The following is a 14,207-nucleotide window of genomic DNA, read 5'->3' on the forward strand; positions in this document are numbered from 1 at the left end:
GGTTTGGGGGTGGGGGGTGGGGGGGGGTGATGGTGGTTGGGGAAGGGTAGTGGTGGTGCTACTGCAGGGAGGATAGAGGGTTTGGATAAACTCAAAATACTGAGGATGCTGGAATCTGAAACAAAAACAGAAAAATGCTGGAAAACCTCAGCAGGTCTGACAGCATCTGTGGAGAGAGAACAGAGCCGACTCTCCTTCTTCTCAGTTCTGAGGAAGGGTCATCTCGACTCGAGGCTCTCTCTCCACAGATGCTGTCAGACCTGCTGAGGATTTTCCAGCATTTTTCTGTAGAGGGTTTGGAGGCTGCACACAGTAAGGCAACAATATATGTACAGGGGCCACAGTGACAGTGTCTCTGGGGTGGCAGTACAACAGGGAGCTGGAGCAGAGGCTATGGAGGGGGCAAACTCCGTGTGATTCCCTCCATTAACTTGGAATTAGACTTGTCCATGCTCCTTGAGAGCGACTGGAGGATATCTGTCAGGTCAACCAATGCACACAATATTTGGGAGAGCAAATCCATCAGTGATTTCCACATGCCATCTCCATTAGGGTTCTCATCTGATTCTTTTGCAACAGAAATTGTCTGCAGTCCACATCCTCTGGTAACGCCAACCACCCATGACTCAGTAACTCACCACACACTGATCTCAACTCTAAACCAGTCTCCAGGGTATTTGCAGTGCCAATGCCTGAGCTAGTGACTGTTAGTGTCAGAGTGAATGATGGGGCAATGATGTGTTGTTGGCACTTTTCCTCCCCCTGGGCTGCAGGGACAGGGCAATTGGTTCTTGTAAATTCAGAAGGGGAAGGTTGGTACTGAGGGAAAGGCTTTTGGTTGGAAAGTAAGGTAACCATAGTGACACCATCTGCCACTTGCCCAGTATGCCATTAGGCAGGATAAGGGAGGGTTGGAAGTTGAGAAGGGGCAACTCATCCTGATTGTATTCAGTGATGCTGGATTCTCGTGGCATTGCTACCAGGTCCTCATGAACTGTCTAACCACCTGTTCCCACAATTGCTTCCGAAGAAAGCCCTCAACAGGCTCCCAATCTCCGGCCCACTTCCACCACTAACCCCTCCAGTGCTGCCTCTGTCACCCCGGAACCCTCTCTCTGCCCTGGTGGAGCATTTTCCATGTTTTAAATTGCAGCGGTAAGATTCAGTGCAGCTTTCCATTTCAGGAGGACAGACTGCCTTTAAGAGCAGCGAGCTGGCTGCACCATGCATTACTCAGCCCTCTCAGAGTGCAGAGACAGGCAGAAGTGCATAAGTGATGCATGGTCCCACACTATAATCATGGAATGAAATGGCAGTGGCAAATTCTGTTGCCCATCTCCAACTGAACCAATGATGAATCATGTCTCCTGTACAAGATTATATCACTTTTAGCCCCTGGAGTTTATTATTTCCCTCAGTTTAATAATTGTTTCCCCTGATTTACCAAATCTGCACTTTTGTGACTTGGAGCTATTGGTTTTGGCCCCTTTTCTGTGTTTCTCAATAGAAATTGGACCAACATTTGAAGTATTCAACAATTAAACTCTCATAGAATCCCGGCACTGCAGAAGGATGCCATTCAGCCTATTGAGTACACATCAAGTCTCTAACGGAGTATATTAACTCGGCCCACCACTGTGCCCAATCCCTGTAACCCCGTACAATTGCCATGGCTAATCCACCTAACCTACACACCTTGGGACAATGGGAGGAAACTGGAGCACCCGGAGAAAACCCACACCGGGAGAATGTGCAGACTCCAAACAGACAGTCACCCAAGCCGGGAATTGAACCCAGGTCCCTGGCACTGATTATGCAACCTTAATGTGAGATCGAGATGAAGGATATAGTGTTAGTCTGTGGAATTGGATAAAGGCTGAAAAAGGACCCAGCAATCATGCTGTGTGATAAACCTCTACTTGTTGCTACCAATGCAGGCATCTTGCTTCCTGCACACTTCAATGAGATCTGTATGCAGGCATCTGGTAAACATGCTGCTATGTGGTTGTAGTCCTCTGCAGGAAGTACAAAACTGTGAAAGAATAGAATGGTTTAAGCTAACCTGCACCACCAAAGGCTAATCTGTAACATTCCCATCTTTCCAATGCCGTATCCCTCAATCAGTGCCATTGAGTGGGGGACCCCTCCCAATCCCGGGAGCCCACAAGGTTTGCTTGTGGTGCTGCTCACATGGTAATACCCATGCCCATCAGTGGATTAATGCCAGTGACAGCAGAATGAAATGCCAGGGCAGAAAGGTCTTCCTGTCACAAACGTGACCAAATGTAGATGTGAGAAATTGGCACGGTCCCCACCTGCCACCTTCCTGCCCGATCAAATGCCTCCCATCACCAAATGCACCTTGGGGGAGGGCACCAAATTCCGCCCCAAGGTCTTTACCTGGTGCCACACTGCTCCCTAAAGATTTCACCAATTTTTCATGACAGTTCATTCCTTCAAACACTTCTATCAACAGCCAGCAGAAATCATGGAAACAGAAAAACAAAGAAAAGCAGGGAAAGGCCATTCAGCCCTTCGGGCCTGCTCCACCATTCATCACAACCATGGCTGATTGTCCAACTCAATAATTCTGTTTTCCCCCCGTAACCTTTAAACTCATTCACCCCAAGTGCTGTATCCAGCTGCTTGTAGAATGCGTTCAGTGCTTTGGCATCAACTACTTACTGTAGCAATGAATTCCACAGGCTCACCACTCTTTGGGTAAAGGTGTGTCTCCTTATCTCTGTCCTAAATGGCCTATTCTGTATCGTCAAAGTGTCAGCCCTGGTTTTGGACTCCCCTACCATCGGGAATACCCTCCCTGCATTTACCATGTCTAGTCCTGTTAGAATTTTATAAGTCTCTATGAGATCCCCCTCATCAAACAGCAACGAACGTGAAAATAGTTGATGATCCTTTTATATAATCCTTCCTGCTGGTGAATGCATGCCAGCTGGATGAGCTGAAGAAAGAGCATTGGATTGCATGCTGAGCTGAGAAGTGGCACAGCTCACTTTAAGTCAATGTTACAAGCTGACCCTCTGTTTATGCCTGGTACACACTCCCAGTACCTGCGCTGATGACCTACGCAAAACAGAACTGGCCACAGCTCGTACAAGAAGTGTTCAGCTTCGACGTCATTTTGGATCTGAAGCTGCACTTGCTGTGGTGGAAATTTGAGTAGAGGCAACTGAATTTTGCTTCCTACAACATTAGATGAACCTAATTACATACAAATTGCAGGTATTGCATTTAAGCAGGGGGCGGCACAGTGGCATAATAGTTAGCACTGCTGTCTCTCAATGCCAGAGACCCGGGTTTAATTCCTGGCTTGGGTCACTGTCTCTGTGGAGTTTGCATGCTCTTCCCGTGTCTGCGTGTGTTTGCTCCGGTTTCCTCCTACATTCTAAAAGACTGGCTGGTTAGGTGCATTGACCCGAACAGATACTGAAGTATGGCGACTAGGGAAATTTCACAGTAACTTCACCGCAGTGAAGCCATTGAGACTAATAAATAAATTTTACTTTAAGAATGTGAGCTGGCCGTCTAACATGACACTGAAGCTCTGGGTTACTTTCAACCTCTATCATAAATGGTTTTATTGTGTGATAACTATTTCAAATTAATTCCATTTCGTACTGCTTTCAAGATTGCATAATCTTGGCCATCCAATGGACACAATTCTGGGAAAGGTTTAATTTTTAATGATGTAATTCCAAGGTAAGCTTTATTGTATGTTCACGAGACGTGAATGTTGCTGGCATGGCCAGCATGTGTTGCCCATTATAAATTCCTTTCAGAAGGTGCCAGTGATCACCCGCGATCTTACCAGCTCGTCATGCTGATCAGCCGAGATCACCACCTCAGTCTTTCCTGAATTAATTGCTGTCAGTTAATGCGGCAGTACAGAAGTTTATTTACCACCAGTACTCTTGGCAAGGCTAGTGTTTGTTGCCCATATAAATTCCCTTGAGAAGGTGGCAGTGAGCTGCCTTTTTGAACCGCTGCAGCCCATCTGATGTCGATACACCAGTGCTGTTAGGAAGGCAGTTCCAAGATTCTGGCAACCATCAGCTCTAACATCTTGGAAGTAAAAATGACTCAAAGCCAAGCTGACCTGATTTCCAGAAAGCAGGTTCTGCTGGATGTTTGTATCCATGTCACCATGTGGAAACATTTATGTGGCTTTAAGAAGGATATAATCAAACAGTATCCTTGCTCTAAATGTAATTTAGTTGTCTGCATATCTTGTGGCATTAACCAGCCAAATGTATTTCAAAGTAAGTTATAGATCTCTGTAGAATATGCAAGTCCAATGCCCAGTTTAATCCATGGTGATAATATAGAGATATTATATGTCAAGGAATTATTTGAAGCAAGTTAACATTCTCAATTTAAATGGTCAGTTAGAATTTCAAATTTAGTCTTTCTTGAGTTAGTTGCTGCCAGTCAATGCGGCTGTAAAGAGGTTATATTCCCATTGGTAGCCTTGTCAAGGCTAGTATTTATTGCCTATATAAATTCTCCAGAAAAGGTGGCCGTTCTGAATCGCTGCAGTCGACCTGATGTTGTTAGGTAGGGAGTTCTAGGAGTTTTGCAAGCATCTTCCCTTGGGATTGAGAAAGGAAAATGGACCAGGTTTCACACTCCATATGCTATCCAATAAGCCTAACAGCAAGTATTCTTATACATGTTGAAGGAGGGCAGAATCAGGCCTATCGATATTGCCCTCCCAGTCAGATAACTTTCCAGCTCCCACTAATAAGGCTCAATACAAGGTTGACTGTTCCTTGCACTCGGTGGCGGCCTGGTCACACTGGGAACTGGAAGATTTCCCAATTGTACACATGAATGCTTCCATAGCACTGCATTGTCAGCGCTTCTTCAAAGAATTCTGTGTGTTTTGCAGGGTGAGCCAGTTTTCCCCATGCTTGCATGAGGTCTGGTGAGTTTTGGAAGACTTCTGAAAATATACCTTGTTTCAGAGTTTGTGAACCTTGAGGGAGATCTGCTAGTTTGGTTACAGTTACAAGTTAATTGTGTTTTTGCTGCAGTGATTGGTCATAGGGTTCAGTCCTGTAAAGATAAGTTGACCATCACATTGACCAGCATTGTGTAAGTGTTGAAATGCATTAGAATTCATTTCCTTTTGGGAAGAATGCTATTATACATTCAAAACAACAGAAAATAAGTGCTTGGAAAGTCTAGTATTATGCTCCAAAGTGATTCAAATGTCCACAGTAACTACATTTTTGAAAATACTGGCCTGCAACTTTCATTCAGAAAATGATACAGGCACCTAACCTGGTATGCTTTGATTGACAGGCCAACTAGTGCAGCTTAGGAAAACCTAGCCATCTGTTATTTCAATTTTCTGAAAAGGCTTCATTGTTTGCAGTTGCAAGGCTTAGCTTTGACAGCTGAGTTCATTGTGAATGCTTGGCTAAGCTTCAAAAGCTGTTGAACCACTTTTCTCAGCAGGGGTTTACACTGTACACTGTTCGACAGTTTTAAAAGGCTGTTAAAGGAAGATCTATTTATGAAATAGCTACTGAGTAGATGCTTGGAAATTTAAGTTTTTTTATTGAGCATGGAAAACTTTTTCAATTTGAATGGTTGTGTTTTTTCAGTGGTAGCTCTATTAGGTTGTTAAAAATTTGTGTTTTATCATATCCATTTCAAAGATTTCAAATATTGTTCCATGGTTCCAGAGGACTGTACATAGCGGTTACTGGGTGAGTGGCCATGGGGGATAGATGAGGGTCTGGGTGTGACAGATGGGTGAGAGCTATGGGGCATAAGAATAATGAGGAGAGCTGGGCTGATGTCCCAGTGAACAGAAATAGTCTTCAAAACAAAACAAACTGCTGACAAGCCCTCCTCAGCACTCACACTCCAATGATGCTGCCTCAGGAGATAGGAACCCGAGCCCTGCTGCTAGGAGTTGAAAATATGGTGGTACATTGAATCCCTACAGTGCAGGAGGCCATTCAGCCTATTAAGCTTGCACTGACTCTCTGACAAAGCATCTTACTCAGGCCCACCCCCTGCCCTATACCCCATTAGTTCCCCCCACCCCCGCTGCCCGACCTACACATATTTGAATGCTAAGGGGCAATTTATCATTGCCAATCCACTTAATGTGCATATCTTTGGACTGTGGGAGGAACCCAGAGGAAACCCACACAGACAAGGGGAGAATTTGCAAACAGTCAGCCAAAGCTGGAGTTTCTAAATGGGAAGGAATGGCTTGAATCATGTTCCTTAAACTCAACATTGAAATCCAGCCTATAGAAATCCAATGTAACACTAGGGAACGCTTATAAACAATGGGCATGATTCTTTGGCCTCCCAGCCACATATTTCCCGCTGATGGGAGGTGATACGATGTTTGCTAGTGGCAGGATTCTCTAGTCCCGCTGCTGTCAATGGGAATTCCCATTGACATCACCCCATGCCAGTGGGAAGCCCAGGGCTGCAAGTGGAACCGAAGAATCCCGCCAGTGTGAATGACCGGAGCCGGCCTATCTGTTTAGCAGAAGAAGGAAGAAAAATTGCATTATAAAGAGACAGGGAGGGAGGTGAGAACAGGAAAGTAATTTTAATTCAAGGCGTCAATCAATTTAAAATGGAAATATCCCGGTGGTTTTGTGCCAGAATTGGTAAATATGCTTCATATTACCTTCTTGACTAAACTCCGCAAGAAAGTCGTGGAAAGTTTTAATAGCCTAACAAGATAATTGCAAATTATCAACAAAATTAATTAAGGCAGTGACCACAGAGTAAAGTTGAAGATGATTTGTTGAGCTAGAAATATCAAAGGATAGAAACCATAATTTTAAAGGAGATAAGTACAGTTAAATGAAAGAACAGCAAAGAAAGGCCAGCAGAGATTGTCCAAAAATACTTCAGCAGAGGACAAGAGGAAAAGTATAATGCTGAAAATGAAGGATAGGTATATTCACCAAAGGGGAAGTTCAACGAGGCAAATGTGGCCTTAAATTGGTTAATAAATTAAAGGCGAGAGGAAGGGGTAAACAAATCTTGTACAAATCTGGCTAGGAGAAAGATTGGAGGAATCTAAGAGACCGTTGAAAGATATGCACGTTAGTTGCATTGACCATGCCAAATTCTGTAAGAAATCTCACAACACCAGGCTAAAGTCCAATAGGTTTATTTGGCAGCACAAGCTTTCTGAGTGTTCCTCCTTCATCAGGTGAGTGTGGACTCTTCCTACCCCAGTCCAATGCCGGCATCTCCACATCATGCCAAATTCTCCCAGAATGTATGCGAACAGGCACCGGAGTATGACGTCTAGGGGATTTTCACACTAACTTCATTGCAGTGTTAATGTAAGCCTACTTGTGATATTAAATAAACTTGAAAATGTTATTAAAATGGTGATTGCATGAGAGTCACACCAAAGGGTAGTTACTGAGGTGAAACATGGGTTAAAAAAATTTAGTACAGCGACAGATAGAGGACAATCTAAAAACAATTATGAAATCATAGGCTCAAAACTGTTGGTGAGCATAAATAATAAACATTTTGAATAATTACTTCTTCCAAGGTAACGCCACATACACCATAGAAAGTCCAATCAATTCTTATCTACAGTAGCAATCAAAGTATTGTACACATCAAAGGGTTCCAGTTTGCACATCAGAAGGGGCTTTCTGTCTGAAACATGCAGGCATTTTTACTGTCTAATATCAACTCCCTTTAAGAATAATAGTAGCTTGACCGTTTGGTCACTGTATCCCAATTTAGATCTTCACCAGCAAATGGGTGTTGGGCCGAAGGGCCTGTTTCTATGTTGTAAACAACTAAATCTCTAAGACTCTTTCCAAGTAAACGTTGGCTCCAAAGGTGGAAGCCATTAGGAATCTTTGAAGAAATGGTTGAACGTTGCCTGTTGGAGGACGAGGCGGATGGGGACAGAGAAGAGGCTTCTGGATCTCCCACGACAAATAACATGAGTTTAAGTTTATTTCTTAGTACCAGAAATTAGCTTACATTAACACTGCAGTGTAGTTACTGTGAAAATCGCTTAGTTGCCATATTCCGGCACCTGTTCAGGTACACTGATGGAGAATTTAGCATGGCTAGAGCACGTAACCAGCGTATCTTTCAGACTGTGGGAGGAAATCGGAGCGCCCAGAGGAAATCCATGCAGACACAGGGAGAATGTGCAAACTCCACACAGACAGTAACCCAAACTGAGAATCGACCTCATGTCCTTTGCGCTGTGAGGCAGCAGTGCTAACCACTCTGCCACCATGCCTCCCCTTAGGTAACCAGGATATACATCCATCAATTATCAAGTGTTCTTTGGCAGACTGTGTTCCAATTGCCTCATTAGCCACTTTGGACATAGCAAGTCCCTTAACATTAATTGGCCTCTCTCAGCAAATCATCCCAAAGGCACAAAATCAAACACTTGTTTGTCTATCAGCTTGTTCTTGCCTGTCCAGGATTCCAGCAAGAAACCCAAATAAAGTGAATTGTGCAATTATTGTGCTATTGCTGCATCACTCCCCTTGCATGATATAAATGATGGCTTCTTTTGAAAAAAATCTATAATTACTGATGTGCTGCTTTTTTTCTGACCTTTCAGAATCTAAAACAGAAACTGAACTGAGCTCAATCACTCTGTGTCTTGTAACTAAAGCTGAGAGTACGGGAGCAATCAACGTAAAAGGTTTGATTGCTTCGATGACATTAAATCATGGAAAGTTTGAAATAGGTTCTCTTTTGTTTTATTTCACCCAATTTTTCAAAATAATTCTGCTCAGTGTCACACAGTTTTCCTCAGCACCATTCTTACAGGATTCTTGTGAGCCAATGTTCACTGTGCTGTCATCAGCAATTCAGGTTTACTTCAATTTGTTAACAACAACTTGCATTTATATAGCACTTTTACATAGCAATGTATCCCATGATGCATCACAAGGGCATTTTCAAACAAGATTTGATGCCAAAGTCACATGAGTGACACTTGGCCAGATGATCAACAGCTTGGCAGATGGATTTAAAGATGCGTCTCATTAGTTTATCTCGGCACAATGGTTAGCACTGCTGCCTCACAGTGATAGGGACCCAAATTTGATTCCTGGCTTGGGGCACTGTCTGTATGGAGTTTGCATGTTCTCCCCATGTCTGCATGTGTTTCCTCCAGGTGCTCCGGTTTCCTCCCACAGTCCAAAGATGCGTGGGTTAGGCTGATAGGTCATGCTAAATTGCCCCTTAGTGCCAGGGATAGGAATGGGGCCTGGGTGGGATTGTTGTCAGTGCACACTCGATGGGCTGAATGGCCTCCTTCTGCACTGCAGGGATTCTAAGTAGGCTTCCATTAACACTGCAATGACGTTACTGTGAAAATCCCCTAGTCGCCACACTCCAACGCCTGTTCAGGTACACTGAGGAAGAATTTAGCATGGCAGCTAAACAGTTCATCTTTCAGACTGTGGAAGGAAACCCGAGCAACCAGAGGAAACCCAAACAGACACGGGGAGAATGTGCAGACCACACACAGACAGTGACCCATGCCGGGAATCGAACCCACGTTCCTGGTGCTGTGAGGCAGCAGTGCTGATCACCGTGCCACCCCTCAAAGAAGTGAAGTGAAGAAGTGGAGAGGTTTTGGCAGAGAATTCCAAATATTCGGTCCTCTACAGCTGCAGGCGCAGAAACCAGCTGTGGGTCACTGGAATGTGAGGGATGTACGACAGGAGGAGGTGACAGAGATAGGGAGCAGCAAGGCAGTGGAGGAATTTGAAAATTAAAATCAAGGCATTGTTCAATTGGGAATTGCTGCAGGAATTGTGTAGCTGTCATGTTTAAGTGTGGGTTCACCCAGTGCCTGATGTCAGGATTCATGGATCAGCTTGTGGGCAATTTAGGATATGTGCCAAAGGCCACCTCTTTACTCACTCATTTTCATTTGTTGGACATGGGATGTCATTGGCTGGCCAGCATTCATTGCCCATTCCTAGTTGCCTGACGGCAGTTGAGAGTCATCCACATTGATGTGACCCTCGCGTCACTTGTAGGCCAGACCAGGTAAGGACAGCAGATTTCCTCCCCTAAAGGAGAAACATGAGTTCATAACCCAACAGGTTTAGCACAGTGTGGGGGGAGAATTATGTCAACGAAAAATTAAAATCATTGATTATTCATTGGTTTATTAAGTAAAATTATACAGCAACTTGGACTTTATGGACCTAGCACCTTTACATGAGTAATATTAGAAAGGATTGGCACGGTTATAATTAGGATGTGCAAATATAGGTTAAACGCTTTGGTGTTGCATTAGGATTAATTCAGGATTTAAAAGATTTATTTTCAAACTCTACTGACACAGCAATCAGTTCTGGCATAGCAAAACAATTGTATTGGAAACCTGGAAATGAGACAACATTTCATTGATCAAATTATTTCCTTAATTGGTTCATATTGGGTGGCATGGGGCACAGTGGTTAGCACTGCTGCGTCACAGCTCCAGGTACCCGGGTTCGATTCCTGCTTGGGCCACTGTCTGTGTGGAGTTCTCACATTCTCCCTGCGTCCGTGTGGATTTCTTTCAGATGCTCCAGTTTCCTCCCACAGTCCAAAGATGTGCGGGTTGGGTTGATTGGCTATGCTAAATTGACCTTTAATGTCCTGGGATGCATAGGTTAAAGGGATTAGCGGGTTAAAGATGTGGAGTTACGGGGATAGGGCCTGGGTGGGATTGTTGTCGGTACAGATCTGATGGGCCGAATAGCCCCCTCTGCACTGTAGGATTCTATGATTCCATACTAATTAACAGGAACATTTCACAACTCTATTTGTAGTTGTCTACCTGGTTCTTTGAATTTCAGAAGTTCCCCAAAAGGTGCAAATGGTGGTTTACACCTGGAAATGATTTGTTGGTGACGTTAGCAAATGAATAATTTCCTACCACTACATCCTTTTGTCAACTATTTTAATGCAGGAATTAACATGGTTATTTTAAATATGCTTACACCATGGGCTAACTGTTTAAATAGCAAACAGATAAAAATGGCCTGAATGTGTGCAGTATTCATTGGTTAAAGTTGAAAGTTTATTTATTACTGTTACACGTAGGCTTACAGTAACACTGCAATGAAGTTACTGTGCAAATCCTTGAGTTGTCAAACTTTGGCACCTGTTCGGTGCCAAACAGAGGCAGAATTTAGCACGGCCAATGCGTCTAACCAGAATGTCTTTCCGACTGTGGGAGGCAACCCATGCAGACATGCGGAGAACGTGCAAATTCCACATAGACAGTGACCCAAGCCGGGAATTAAACTTGGGTCCCTGGCGCTGTGAGGCAGCATTGCTAACCACTGTGCTACTGTGTTTGCATTTAAAGGATGCAATGGTGGGGGGTCTCAGTTGGGGAACCAAGGTCCTATTCTACCTTGTAGAGAAGACTCACTGAATCAATCAAACACTTAACTGGACAGTGCTAACCACTGTGCCACCACAGGAAACAGCAATTTCATGTCATATAGTCATTGAAGTATATAACTCTGACAAAGGTCCTTTAGCCCATCATGTCTGCACCAGTCAAAAACACCTAGCTATCCTAATCTTATTTTCCAGCTCTTGGTGCATACGCTTGTACGCCTTGCTATCACAAGTGAACATCAAAATATTTCTTAAATGTTATGATGGTCTCTGCCTCTACTACGCTTTGAGGCAGAATTCCAGACTCCAACCACTATTTGGGTGAAATGTTTTTCCTCACGTTCTCACTAAAGCTCCTGTCCCTTACCTTAAATCTATGCTCACTAGTCATTGATCCCTCCATCAAGAAGAAAAGTTTCTTCCTGTCTATTCTATGTCCCTCCTAATTTTATACATCTCAATCATGTCCTCTGCAAGATTCTCTGCTCCAAAGAAAACAGCCGCAGTCTATCCAATCTCTCTTCATGACTAAAACTCTCCAGCCCAGGCAACATCATAGTAAATCTCCTCTGCACCCTTTCCAATGCAATGGCATCCCTCTTATAATGTGGATTCCAGAACTGCATATTACACTCCTGCTTGGCCAAACCAACAATTTATACAGTTCCAGCATCATCTCCCTGCTCTTGATCCCTGTCAGGATGTGTGCAAGAAGAGGGAAGGAATCTGACTGTATTTGTATTTTGTTGATAAAGTATATTTCCTTTACATTTCAGGTATATTTCTTTCAGGAATATTATTTTGGGATACAGTACAAGAAGAGTAATTTAAGACATGACATATGACAAGTGTCGCACACTTGGGGATGAACGGGTAACTTTGGTTGCCAAAGTTTTCCACAAAAGGGAATTTTTCTCATCTTGTTCCTTGGTCTGTTGAAGACCTATTGATACAAACTAGCTCCACAATTGGACAATAAGTCCATTAGCGTTGACCTGATTTTGCTCTCTGCAGTAAAAAGCAGCTCTTGCTATTCACCATGTGTGCAATTGCCCAAAGACACTTTGTTGGCTTGCCAGCAGAAATTTCAACTAACGTCATGTCTGATCCAGAGTGGCACTCTCTACAGGGGATCTGTGGTGTTTGTGAGTAGCAAGACAGCAGCAAGGGCTCTTCAATAAAAGGGAATGAAGAATTCTCACTGAAACATGCAGACTGCTAACTCGGAAGTGAGCAAATAGAACTAGGGGGCAAAGCCTCAAAATACGGGGGATCAGATTTAGGACTGAGCTAAGGAAAAACTTCTTCATCCAAAGGATTGTGAATCTGTGGAATTCCCTGCCCAGTGAAGCAGCTGAAGTTACCTCATTAAATGTTTTTTAACGCAAAGATAGATTTTTGAACAGTAAAAGGAATTAAGGGTTATGGTGAGCAGGCAGGTGAGTGAACCTGAGCCATGGTCTTATTGAATGGCGGAGCAGGCTCGAGAGGCCAGATGGCCTACTCCTGCTCCTAGTTCTTATGTTCTGGATAGGAAATTTAAAAATTGGAACATACCGCTGCGATTAACAGATAAAAAGGAACAAGAAAAACATCAAAAAATACGTCTAAGAATCTGCAACATTAATTTTTTTCTGATAGAATTAGGGTCCATACCTTTTTAGGATCAGAGAGATTGATAAACAGCAATAAACACGTGGGTGGCACAGTGGCACTGTGGTTAGCACTGCTGTCTCACAGTTTTAGGGGCTCATCTTCAATTCCGGCTTTGGGTGACTGTGAGTTTGCTTGTTCTCCCTGTGTCTGCGTGGGTTTTCTTCTGGTGCTCTAGTTTCCTCCCACAGTCCAAAAGATGTGCAGGTTAGGTTGATTGACCCAAACCAAATTGCCCCGAACTATCAGGGAATTTGCAAGGTAAATATATGGGGTAACAGGGATAGGAGTGAGTGGGGTTGTTGTCAGTACAGGCTCAATGGGCTGAATGGCCTCCTTCTGTACTGTAGAGATTCTATGAACATTTATTAGGCTCTTGAGAACTCAATGCATTAGCTGACTGCATTAACCCTGACTTTTCCAGCATTTTTTGTGCTCAGGTAGTGGGAGATTATCTGAATTCACCACGTTACAATGATTTTGGTGTCAAATCAATTGGCATGAACAACAGTTGCCTTTGTGAGGAGGAGAGATCGATCTCTGACAGCAAGTTCTAGATTTCCACTCTTAGCCTCACTGTTATTATTACAGAAAAATCCAGCCCATTGTATCATTGACTACCGGGATGGTAGAAGACAAGATGAATGGGCTTTGCTTATCATTTGTCTAGCAATTTCTACTTCCTAATTAGAAGGGAGAAAGGTCTAAAGCAAGAGGAACTTGTACATTCTTAGGTTACTTTGGGAACACTCCTAATCTTTGACTGCTTTTGACCCAGTTCTGACATATTATTTTACTCAAATTCTCAGACACAACTCTGAAAAAATGGCAGGACCTTCTTTGGAACAATTAATACAAACAAAAACACACGAATCAAATGTGAAGATTCAATCCTATCCACTTTCTAATTCAACATTGGCAAAGGTTAATTATCCTTCCTCATCCTTCTCGACTTGCTTGCAGTCTTGGACAAGAACAAGCACACCTTACTTCTTAACTAACAAGAGAGTCAAAGCTTATTGGGAGCAGGCGAAATGTGGAGTTGAGGCCACAATTAGACTAGACCAGTACCACTCAGCTTGACAACCGTGAAGAGGATTAGAAGATGGTGTATGAACATATGAATGGTGGAGCAGACT

This window comes from Carcharhinus amblyrhynchos, chromosome 14, assembly GCF_965287045.1.
Source record: "Carcharhinus amblyrhynchos chromosome 14, sCarAmb.v2.hapA, whole genome shotgun sequence".
NCBI classification, from domain to species: domain Eukaryota; kingdom Metazoa; phylum Chordata; class Chondrichthyes; order Carcharhiniformes; family Carcharhinidae; genus Carcharhinus; species Carcharhinus amblyrhynchos.